Here is a 13,287-nt window from a genome sequence, read left to right on the forward strand (position 1 = left end):
GAGAACCCCGAGAAAACCCACGCACACGGTGTTTGTCCACCACAAAGTTCACTTGGTGGGAGCAGGGTTTGAACCCGAGACCCCTAGCACCAGAGGTGAAAGCTCTACCACTGAGCCACCGCGGCCCCTAAATACTATTTGTATTGTAAATTATAATTAATTTGTTTCTGTATACTTTAAAGCAGAGATCCCCAACCTTGTTTACTTGGTGTCTATTTATAAACCCGGAATACTTCACGCCTCCAATAATAATACTATTAATAATAATAAGAAGAAGAAGAAGAAGAAAAAGAAGAAGTAGAAGAAGAAGCACATACTCAGCATTATTCCCTTCAGAGCAGCGTGATTACTTTGTAGCTGGCCATTACAAAAATGAAAAGGTAAATTTCAAATGGAAATTACAAATGGTGCTTTCATAATTTCACAGTTTATTTCTGTCAGTAGCTGGCGCCTTCTTGCTCTTCACGGTCCCATTTCTCTATTGGTGTGTCCCACTAGGATAGGAAACATTGTTTTAAATTTACATATACGTAATACAATATAGTATAGACAAATATTAAAAATTAACTGAGACACGGCTTAAATTGCTCATTTGCACTTCTGCAAAAAGAAAGAAACACATCCATTTGGAAATTACGAAGACGGATTCATTTCACCTAATTTTCACTGGAATTCAGCTCTATTGCCAAGTTCCTTGCAGTAAATGTGAATTGAGAACTTTGTCTTAAGTATCTAGTAAGACCTGACATCAATTAACATTGCTCAAACCGTACCTTATACTAACAAAACAATAATTATTCTATTTCCTTCAGAAATACTGTAGTAAGCTAATATTATTTACTAATGACTGCTGCTGATCCTAAAATACAAAATTTCTTACCTTTAATGATATTTCTGAAAATCGTTTATTTCCAAAGTGTGACGCGTCAATATGCGGAGAGTAAGTGAAACAAATGAATACCATTTTCAAAAAACGCCGCAGTAAATCAATCTATTGTTTTTACCATAATGTCTAGAAATATCTAAAGCATGAAATATCAGTTGCCAGTGGCGTATGCAGAATTTCATCATTGGGATATACAAGCACTCGATGTCACATCTTTAGAGGACAAGTGTGACTTTTCTATATAATACCTTGGTCAAGGATCGTTTAAATCCTGAAACCCCTGCGTACGCCACTGCCAGTTACTGATTTACTGCTCTCGGAATTTCTTGTCTGGAATTGTTTTGTTATAAAGCAGCAGTCGCCAAACTTATGAAGCTTCTGAGTGACCGTTTTAAAATCCTACTGTGAGCTACCAATCAAAGAACTACGAACTTTTAGCGATCACTGTTATATACAGAATATGTTTGTCTATTGCATTTTATGCAAACAAAATCCTTTTCTTTTGACTACTATTTTTAAAATATTAGCAAATTATTCTCACGTTTACAACATACCGGCTATCGAAACAAATTACAAGAACTGAAAACTGTTATTCATTAAATAAGAACTTTGAAACTATAATCCTCAAACAAAGAAGAACATTGCATGATATGATATTCTTATACAAAATACTTATAATAAACTAGACTGTAACGAACTGCTTTCGAGCTTTCAGCTAAAGGTACCAAATAGAACCAGTTGAGAATGCTCCAAGAGCATTGCCAGAACGAACTTAAAAAGAATAGAGAGAGAACGATAACTGTCATTGTTCTACATGTAAAAGTAAATCTTTTTATCCGCATTTTTATCTTTCTCGCAAAAATTAGCAAAATATCATCTCTCTATGACTTACGGTTCACGAGATATGGATCCTTAAATATCTAGAAATTCGAAATTATTTGGCCAATATCTGGGGAACGGTGGCCAGTTGGCCAGTAGACAATTAATCAGTGATCACCGGTTACTATTTAGTACCAAAAAATTCACCATCCTCTTAGGTATTGATCAACATCAATATGATCTCTGTGTGACGTACCGTTCCCGAGATTTGTGTCCTTAAATCTCCCGATATCGCAACTATCTTTTAGCCAATATCACGGGAACAGTAAGTCATAGAGAGATGATATTGGTGTTAATCAATCCCTAATAGAATGTTAAACATTATCGTACCGATATTAATTGATGCCATTATCCAACTGCCCATTGTCCAAACCAGAGGCCAGTTGGATAGTGGCCATCAGTTACTCTTTGGTGCCATAATATTTACCCTCCTCTTAGGTGGTGATCAACATCAATATGATCTCTCTACAACTTATGGTTCCCAAGATATGGCTCCTTCAATATCTAAAAATTGGCCATTTTTTGGCCAATATCACGGGAACGGTAGGTCGTAGAGAGATTATATTGGTGTTAAGCAATACCTAAGAGGATGGTAAATATTTTGGTACCAATATTAATTGGTGGCCACTGGTCAACTGGCCATTGGTCAAACCAGTGGAAAGTTGTAAAGTGGCCACCGGTAACTATTTGGTACCAAAATATTTACTATCCTTTTACATATTGACCAACACCAATATGATCTCTCTATGACTTACGGTTCGCGAGATATGCCTCCTTAAATTTCTAGAAGTCGGGCACTTTTTGGCCAATATCTCTGGAACCGTAATAGTGACGCAAAAAATTTAATCACTTTCTCTGATAGTTTTTGATGCTCTATCGAATGCATGGTTCAAAATTGAAAAAATCACAAATAACAGACAGACAGATAGACACAGATATAGAGAATTTAGTAACGAACTTTTTAAGTTCGTTGAAAACCAACTTAGAGAACTACTCTTACTTTATTAGAATAATTCAACTAGAGCACGTGTTTTTGTGGTAGATGTGTTTACATCTTTATCGTTCCGCAAAAGAAGAGCAAATTTAAACAGTAGTCAAGATTAAAGATTATATTTCACCTTCTTAATGAACAAACAAACAGCTTTGAATACAGTACAACTTCTCTTCCTCCTTTCCTTTTGTACCTTAGTTTCCTTTTACCGTATCCATTTCCCTCTAATTGCTCATGGAAGGCCTCTATTTCCTTCTCTGCTTTTTTCCCTCACTATTCGCCTAATTCTTTTCTCCATGTTACTAATGAAGTTAATTTTGGTCGAGTGGTTCACATCAGTAAACTAGTTCTGCTATATACTTCTATATTGGCATCCAAAATTCTGACATTATTTTTGTCAATTTTTTTAAGCATGCGGAACCAAATTTATCATTCTTGCATTTCATACCACAGGCTGCTTTCGGTATTGCCACTATCTTGTTCTGAATGCCTGGGAGGACCTTTTCGTTATTATATTGTTATTTACATTTTACAGCCTGTCCTGAACATCATGTTCTACACATTGCATGACTTCCGCTATAAGTTACTTGGTATTTTGGCTAAATCTCAATTTCTATACTAATCCCACATGTCATATTAGTTCTGAATCTTTTCAAACTTATTTCTTTACCGAACAGTAAGATTTAAACTTTTTAGCTTCTGTTACATAAGCAAATCCATATTATGCTAAGTAATTAAAGAAAATTGGCAAGTACTAAGTAAGAAGGTAGAAATAACCCATACGATGTGGACTGGTGCTTGGACCACATCTAAGTTCTCTCTCTCTTTCTCCACAAAACACTTGGGGCCACGGTGGCTCAGTTGTAGAGCGTTCATCTCTGGTGCATGGGGTCCCTGGTTAGATCCCATCTCGTGCTAAGTGAACTTTGTGATGGAAAACACCGTGTATGTGGGTTTTCCCGGGGTTCTCCCGTTTCTTCCCACTTTCTTCATTCCAAGATTTCATTCATTTCTGATCATCACCGTCTCCTTTACCCTAGCCGGCATAACCATGGAACGTAAAACTGAAAGATTTCATTTTTTCTACAAAATGCTTGTAGAGAGGAGAGAAGGAAAAATTAGTTAAATTCCACTCCATATATTAAAGTTTCTGCACTTTCTTGTCTATTGTACATACAATATATATATCAAGTACTTGCCACAAAATAGTAAAAACATTATAATGTACTAAAAGGGTTCACTATTAGTACTTTCGCTAAATAAATCATCAAACAATAAGAGAAAAAGCATGAAGAAAAAGTCAAAAGAAATAGCTATCATGCGTGCAGGTCAGTACCATGTTCTTATACAGAGTGAAGTGATAGTGTTACCAAGCTGAAAGTCGATCAAGTTTAGTAGGGGAAGATAATTAGTTTTATCTCTCCCCACTAAATCTTTTGACTTCTAGTCAGTCTCCATTCAAGATCTTTCTCGGGAGGGGGAGGAGGAGCAGAAAAATTATAAGAGGGCTGTACTAAGACACTATTTTGATGCGGAGTAATGAGACACTATATACATCGCACACCCGGTGGAAGAGTATTAAAACTCAAAAAATGGCAATTTTGAATTATCATCGCTCAAAAGACAATAGAGAGGAAGAAGCGAACTCTATCTGGTGGTATTTTCTCAGAAACGTAACTAAACAAATTAACCCCTAGATGGCAGAAATACCAGTATTCCAGGGAGCGATTTTGATAGAATAATAAATTTTGAAGAGTCGTGTTATCACATATATGAATTTTTGACTTGTAACAGTCTTCCACCGGCTGTATGATATGTGTGTGTATATAAGAGTGATGTAAAATCGCAATTTCTTTTAGTTTTGAGTCGGTGGTGGCGCTCGGCCAACTCCTTGGTAAGTATGGAAAGTAAGTCTGGAAGAAACACTGTTTTCGACCGGTAACACTATCACTGGGCCTTCCATCCGGAATGTTACGACATCTTCAGCTACTCTGGAACTTTCAGTTGGTTATTTAGATAAGTATGTTTAAAAAACAAGTAATCAATAAATACTTACAGTCTATATTGGTGCAAGAAAAAAGAAAAGTTGTAGGAAAGAATAGAGAACCCAATTTAAAATTTTAACATTCGCTGCGTAGTGTTCCTTCGAGAGGAGACTATTTCTTTTTCGTTCATCTCCATTATTATCGTGAAGGTTTATTTATTATATACATGACAACGAGCTCTTGCTTTGCTGAAAGAGGAATGGATTTAGTCATCTCTTGTTTCCAGAAACTGAAGAGTTCCGATGGAAATAACTTTTCATTCATTGTACTTATCTGGCTGCTCCGGTATCCTCCAATTCACCCAAATGCTCCACATGATTTTGCCTTATGCAGGTAGGCATACCTTATATTCACTTCATTGTATTGCTTGTACATTCTGTAATTGCTCTTAAAAATTTCAGAAGCTATGAAAAGCACATTAAACTGACATTTGTTCAATGTATTTCAAATAGTTTTGTTTCCAGATAGTTTCGTAAGGAAAATAGCATAGCCTTCTTAATAACAGCATTATGTACTAAAAACTATGAATGTAAGGTAAACTCAAGTTTGCGCCCCTAAAAAAAAAAAAAAAAAAAAAAAAAAATCTTGTTTCCCTTGCCCTTCATTCCAACATAATATCCATTTGGACGCTCCAAGACTATTCTTTAGTCGCTTACGCTCTCGCCTCCTAGCCGTCCTGGGTTCGATTCCTGGTGGGAGCACTCGGTCCAAAAAGTGTAAAACGCTTTTTCAGGCCAGCCATTTTGAGTGAGGCTTTTTCTCATTCACACCAGGCAAATGCTAGGTTGGTCCCTATCTTATAGTTCCCAGGCCGCTTCCTTCCTTCCCTAATCCTTTCTTCCTTCCCTTTCTCCGGATAGTGTGCTAGCCGAGGGATGTCATCCCTCAAATGTGATTGTCTAAAATGGCCACATATGAAGAAAGCCCAGAAATCTAAATTTTAAATCCTAAGCCAAGACTATTCTCTCTGATTTTCATCTCCACCCATTTGACGAAATATTTAACGAAAGAACTTGCAGTGTACTTTTTTTTTCTTTTTGTACTATGTAGCTATAGTTTTATTCTTTTCTGGAAAGAAATTAATTTTCCTCATTGCAACTTCCGGATTCCATTGTTTCAACCAATACTTATTAACCTCTTCACTTGGCAACATTGAAGCAACGCTATTTTTATGCTGTTAATTCTCAACTGATTACTCCATGTTTTACAATTAATTAAATATTCGACAGAATACATGATCTTCATATGATAGAAACCCACTCAGAATTTTTTTTACTATTATTATGTTTCGGAAGATCTATAAACCATAAAACAGGTTAAGGGAGAAAGTTGTACATTGAAAGACACTTATTCAAAAATACAGAGGAAGACAGTGACTCACTGGTACAACGCTCTCCTTTGGTGCATCGGGTCCTTGGTTCAATCCTCGGTCAAGTATGTTTGTGGTGGACAACATTGTGTCTGAGGGTTTACCTGTTTCCTCCCACATTCTCATTCCACTATTTCCCTCTTCCATCATCATTTACTTGCCTTAATCATCCGTCTTCCTTAGCCTAAAGGATATAATCATGGCACGTTAAATCAAAATATTTCATTTTCATCTTCAAAAGTACAGGAGAGGGGCAACGTTCTGTTTTTGTCTACTTTTGGCGAGTGTATGAATATATATACACAATTAATCATTGCCATTCATACCCACATTACAAGGTATTTGGTAGTCCAACCTACATGAACTTATCCATATAGTGACGAGTAGAAAGCGAGGATCACAATCATGTCGCAAAATACAATAAATAAATAAACAGATAACAAAGTAACAAATAAATAAATATAAAAATAACATAACAGCATAAGAACTTATTTCATTACACTCCCGGATGTTGAAAACCCATTAGGAAGGTGAATGTAACTTTGTAAATCTACAAGTAAGGGCGACCTTTAGTGCTTTGCTACATAGATAGGTGAGATAGTTCCTGAATAGTTGATAGTTTCGATTATTTCCTTGAATTGATAATCTTCGGCATCTGTAGCCATAGGTGGAACAAAGAAAAGGATTATGTTGTTGCAATTCGAAGCTAACTAAAATGTTAAAATTACAATCCTATGATATTATGCCTATGACAAACTAAGATGGACATTTACTACATGAGATGTTCTTACACTACAAAAAAATTTTAACTATAAGTTATTTATAAAGTACAAACTAATAAGTTACGTAGCTAATTGCTATGCTAATTAAAAAGTAATATTTAATACATTTCTTTCCTTTCTTTAAACTATCATTTTTTGATGTTCTTGAAATTTTAGGTTACATGCCGAACAAAAAATGTATTCGTCGGATTGTAACTTAGATATTTTAATTAACTGACTCCATGGCCTATGGAACCCTGAGGCTCAATGTTATGTTAGCAAAAGCTTCCCACTTACTTCTGTTCTAAGCTAACTGGATCTAGTTTCTACTTTATATTCCTATTTCTGTGAGATTCATCTTAATATTGTCCTCCTATCTGCATCTAGGTCTTCCTAATGGCCATTTCCCCATTACACTTCCAGTTAAAACTTTGAAAGCGTCCCTACTTTCTTCCATCCTGGTTACATGACCTGCCCACCTGAGTCTTTTACATTTGATGACCCTAACAATGTTTCATAAGCCGTATAAAGTATGTAGTTCCTCGTTATGAAGTTTCCGCCATTCCCCATTCAAGTTCCACTTAGGTCCGAATATTCGTCCCAGGATCTTGTTCTCAAATACTTTCAGTCTGCGTTCTTTCCTCAGAGTACGCGACCATGTTTCGCAACCATACAGAACAACAGGCATGATTATCGTTTTATATATTTTAAGCTTCAAATTCCTCGACAGAATTCGTAACGAGAAGAGATTTTGAACTGAATAATAACACGAATTCCCTGCTTTTATTCGACAATTAATTTCTTCGTGAATATGATTTTCGTCCGTTAATATTGATCCTATACATTTGTAGTATCCACTTTATCAAAAGTATTACTTGATATTTTAACGTATTTATAATTTGTCGTATTACGATCCCAACATGGCAGCAATAAACAACTTTGTTTTCGTGCATTCATACACACATTCTCAGTCTGTAAAACATTCATACCCCAAGCTATCTGCACAAAATATGTACGAAAGAATCACACTCATAATACTAATACGAGGGGTGTTACAAACGTTCTAACCGTACCTATGAACGGAGCTACAAAAGTTTATGAATGATGTTACTTTTCAACATAGTTTCTTGACCAGTCAATACATTTTGCCCATCCATGTTTAAGTACGTTAATGCTGCTGGTGAAAAATGATTTGTCGAAGGCGTGTAAAATTTCATTTACGGCATGCATAACGTCATCATCAGTGTCAAAATGAATACCTTCCAACTTGTTTTTGAGCTTTGGAAAGAGATGACAGTCAGAAGGTGGCAAATTAAGTGAATAAGGTGGATGGGGAACAAATGCCATTGTGAAGACTGACTTGTTGGTAGGGGCATTGTTTTGATGTAAGCATGTAACCAGTCAAGAATCGCCAACGACCTAAATATCCATCACTGAACAGTGCTAAACCATTTAGGAAAACCTGGCTATAAAAAAAGCTCGACATTTGGGTGCCACATATTTGACTCAAAAACATTTATTCGATCAATTTCTACCTGCGAATCTCTACTAAAACGTAACGAACTCGAGCTATTTCTAAAGCAGTGGTCACCAGCGCTGAGAAATGGATAACCTACTACAACAATGTCTAAAAGGAGTCGTGGTCAACTGAGAAGCTCTACAGTCTGTGGCAAAGCCAACAATAAAATCCTGAGATGTTTCGCTGTCTTTGTTGAGATTGGAAGAGTATCGTGCATCATGAGCTTCTGCCGTTGGAGAGAACAATAGACTCGGGCCAGTACTGACGACGATTAGCACGAGTGAATCCAACAATTCAAAAGAAACGGCCGAAAGTAGTCAACAGAAAGGTGTTGTATACCACGCTGACAACGCCAGACCGCACACATATTTAACAATCCGTTAAAAATTTTGAGAACTTGGCTGAGATATTTTTATACATCCACCGTATAGCACGAACATAGCACCACCAGACTGTTATTTGTTTCGGTTTCTGCAGAACTCTCTGAATGGTGTTAAGTTAGTTTCAAAATAGGCCTATGGAAACCACGTGTAAACAATTTTTGATCAGAAAACATACAAGTTCTATAGAGACCGGGTTATGGCGTTGCCTACCAAATGGAAGGTCAACGAACAAAATGGAGCAATGAAGATTTTTCAACACTGATTTGCGAAGGCTCAATACTATTAGACAATCTGATAAATGGATACGTGTGTGTTTGCATGTCTCAGCATAACTGGAATACCTGGATTCACATATACGAGCACATATACGAGTTGTGCAGATACGATCGTATAACTTACAGCCTTAAAAAATAAAATTTAAAGGTGGTAATAAGACATTCCAAAGAGTGGAAGATGGGAAAAGGGGTGACATGTAAAAATAGTCGAGAAAAGCCAATTTTAGTGTCGGATTCATAGTTTTGTTTCTTTTATTAGGTTGCAGAGGTGAGCAGTGACACACTCGATATTATTTCAATCTAAGTACATCCCCAAGCAACATGGAGCTGGAAAGAGGTAAACATAAAGGGCCTTATGCAGAGTCGTTTTGAAGTGTGATTAGTGACATGTTAAAGAGTTCGACTAACATATGTTTCCTGCAGTAGTCAGGCTTTTAGTATTACACTAATCATATGTCAAAACGACTCTGCATAAGGCGGAAAATGTTTAAAAATGACCGAGATTAGTGTCTAATCCATAGTTTTTGGGGTCGGAAAAATGGTTGACCCTTTCGAAAATACTTTGGAAGTTGGTTACTACCTACTTCAGTTTTTTTTTTTTTTTTTTCATATCACTTAGATTAAAGAAATTATTTCTTAGGGAGTAGAATGATTCAAAATTTATGCCAAAGTGATATTCTAAAGAGGTAAGATTTGAGGATTTTTATCATTACACGTTTACTGGGGGCATAGCAATTCAGTGGCAGAGCTTTTACTTTTGGTACGTAGGGTCCATGATTCGATCCCCGGCCAAGTAACTTTATGGTGGACAATATCATGCTCTTGGATATTCTGGGGGTACTCCCACATTCTCATTCCACCAATTCTTCAATCATCATTCACTTATGTTAATGACTCGTCTCCCTTATTTTAAAGGGTAAAATTGTTGGACGCTAAAAGAAATACTTCATTTCATTTTTTGGGTTAACTTTAGAGTTGCCCCTCCGTTTTTTATAAAAATTAGGAAAATTTACACAAGAAATGGGTTAAGAAATGATGATTTGGAGTTCTCATGTGATGTTTAGGTGTGGAAGTTTGGCAGTAAAGTTATGTTTAATACGAGAAAAGGTATGTAGAAGTGGGTACTATTTGTAAGACGCGGAAGATTTCGATGACTCAACAGTATGGTAGTCGTATAGGATGAGGAATCAGTGTGTTGAATATGATATTTCCGCATTGAGTTTTACAGAATTATATAAGAATAATGAAGAAAATCTATTAAATTTTTATGAGAACCATGGATTATTGAATTTAAGTGATAATTGAAGCTTATATGAGAACCTGTTCCAGTCACTGTTCTAGTCTAACTAAAGACTTACCAGGTAACCTAACCGAACCTAAACTAACCAAACCTAACTTAAACTACCCAAATCTAACTTAAACTAACCTAACCTAGCCTAACAATTTTTAATGTTTTAACTGCATTTTTGTAGGTTGGAAACTGGAGGAGCAACTCTAAACTTAAGCCTTTTTTTTTTACACGTACATTGAAATGCATATTCTAAGGGACAAGGGAATTCAAATACTTTCCATAGAACTATTTTCCATGTGAGAAGAACGGGTGCCAGAGCGAGTGTAAGAACGAGCTAACATATACAATGTTTTCGGTAAAATCGTCTTCTAATGCTATAAAATTCTGTTAGTGATTTTTTCGCTTATATTAGGTATACACAGATTTTTCATTTATGTTAGGCGATTTCTTTCATACATCAGTGAGAATAGTGGGAGTCCGAAGGTGTGGGGGTCAGGAGAGTACCAACAGTTAGGGCGCCAGAAGCAGAGTCGTGAATTTCACTTGTGGCTTAGGATATCAATGTGAATGGAATGTACGATATTGAAGTCGGTATATAGGATCCAGGGCTTCTTTTAGGAAGAATCGTAAAGCAGTAATCTTTATATCTTTGTTTTTCTACCTTATTGCTTTAATTAGAAGTACCTGGCCAGTATATATATGATCAATGTGAATTGATGGGTTATGTTTAGCAGAAGGGGTTAAAAGCACGTAAAAAACACCAAATTTGCAGAAATGAATGATGCAAGTACTTAGACCTAGCATAACGTAACCAAATCTAACGTAACTTAACCTAAACTAACGTGAAGTGTCCTAAACTAATCTTAGTAGAAATAAGCGAAATTCTACATTTTTGGAAAATTATGCTGGACCCCTACACGAACATAATGTAACATAAACTATCCAAACTTAAACTAACATAATGTGAACAGGAATTACCTAAATTGTATCATTTTTTAGAAATAACTGCTGGACTCCTTCTGTTAAACAGAAGCGAATTGATCTTTTACAGTGATAATAGATGGAACTCTTAAAATTTACAACTTTGGTTCCCATATTGTTCAGCTGCACTAATTCTTTTTCCTGTAATATTTATACTTTAATATATATTCTTGGTACAGATATGGGCACGCTTTTTCGAAATTTTACGGAGGGAAGTCAATAATCTCTTTACACCTTATACATTATGCGCTTCTCAAAGTGTTTTAAAATATGTTCACTCTAAATAATGCTCTTTTCGATACCATAAGCCTCTTTGTCTGCCTTCAATTTAATTTGCTATGAAATTCCTATTTTAAACTTGCATTGGTCGTTAATAGCGTCCGCAGCAGTTCCCTCGGTGCCCTAACTCTCAAGGCTACTCGCCTCCAGTTGTATCATGAAACATAACATTGTGTGAGCATACCTAGGAAAAAGTGGGAAGTCGCTAATCAACTGTTACCTTTGAAGTTATTGGTTGCTGAATTTGCGGATAACACGATACGTACAGGAATTATTACCTGTATGTCCTGCCCTTCTTAATCTGCACGTAGGGCACGCGAAATGACACGATTTTGGATACGCTGATAGCATACATGCTCTGAAGCCGTTAGTGAAGAAAAAAATATATGTTTAGTCAACATGTGGCTGCCACCACATTCTAAATGCGTCATATTTCTATACTTTTTAATTGTGCTCATTTATTTTTTACACCTAGTAAATACTTTTGCATTTGTTTTTCTTGTTTCGAGCAGGACACGCGATTCTCCTTTCTTTTGTTATATTGTTTCATGTTCCGTCACGGTGTGGCGCTGGAACAGTATGGATAATTAGGTTAAATTTTCGAATAGGCACTAGATGTCCTACCATTACATACTACAGGCTTAGAGAATTATATAGTTTAATTCGTAATTTAGGACCCAATCACATAATAACTTTAAAAAATGATAGCAGAAGTATACTTTTCGCATAATCCTTTACTAAATCAGCTTGAAATATATTGCTTTCACACCATTTTCAAACACTAAATCCATACAACAGTAACGCTTCACCCTTTATTCTGATCTTTCTATAAGACATTATTATGGAAGTCTTCTGTATTTATGAGATAATATTAAGTTTCAAATTTTATATTTTCCTCTTCTCAATACATTTTACAACCAATAATATTTCCACAAAATTACAAATTGGAAAACCATAGGCCTATGTATTTACGACAAGTTAGTTCCTAGATATACCAGACAAAATGAATGCTTTGTCGGGGTGAGCCCCAGGTGAATGAATTCGCTCGCCCCCTGTCGGGAGCATTGTTTGGACAAAAAGGGGGCATTAATGAATTCAAAAGTCGCTCACCTTTTTGCTGTTACATCCGCTAAATGTTTTTCTTTCATTTTAAACTTATTCCCGCATAAACCACCACCAAATTTATTTTTTACAGCCAGTTAATATGCACACTCGTTCTGAAGCGTCACATGTGTTTGTCATCGGTTCGAACCCATCCCAAGTATTGTATTATTTTTTTTATCGTCCGTTGTTAAGTACTGTGTAAGGGCGACATAAGTAATTTTGTTAAATACTATAATAATAATAATAATCGTTTTCACACACACACACACACACGTATATATATATATATATATATATATATATATATATATATATATATATATATATATATATACAGTGAAACCTCTACTAACGGACACCTCTGTAAAGCGAACACTTTCCGTAACGGACATATTTTGTAATCCCCAAACACTGTAATAGGAAAAAACATATTGGCAAACCTCTCCGACACTCTCTAGTACGGACACGGACAGTCTTTTCTGTCTTTTATAGTTATTATTTACCTCCGTATTACGGACACTTTC

The sequence above is a fragment of the Thermobia domestica genome, chromosome 6 (genome assembly GCF_964235325.1).
Source record: "Thermobia domestica chromosome 6, izTheDome1.hap1.1, whole genome shotgun sequence".
NCBI lineage: Eukaryota > Metazoa > Arthropoda > Insecta > Zygentoma > Lepismatidae > Thermobia > Thermobia domestica.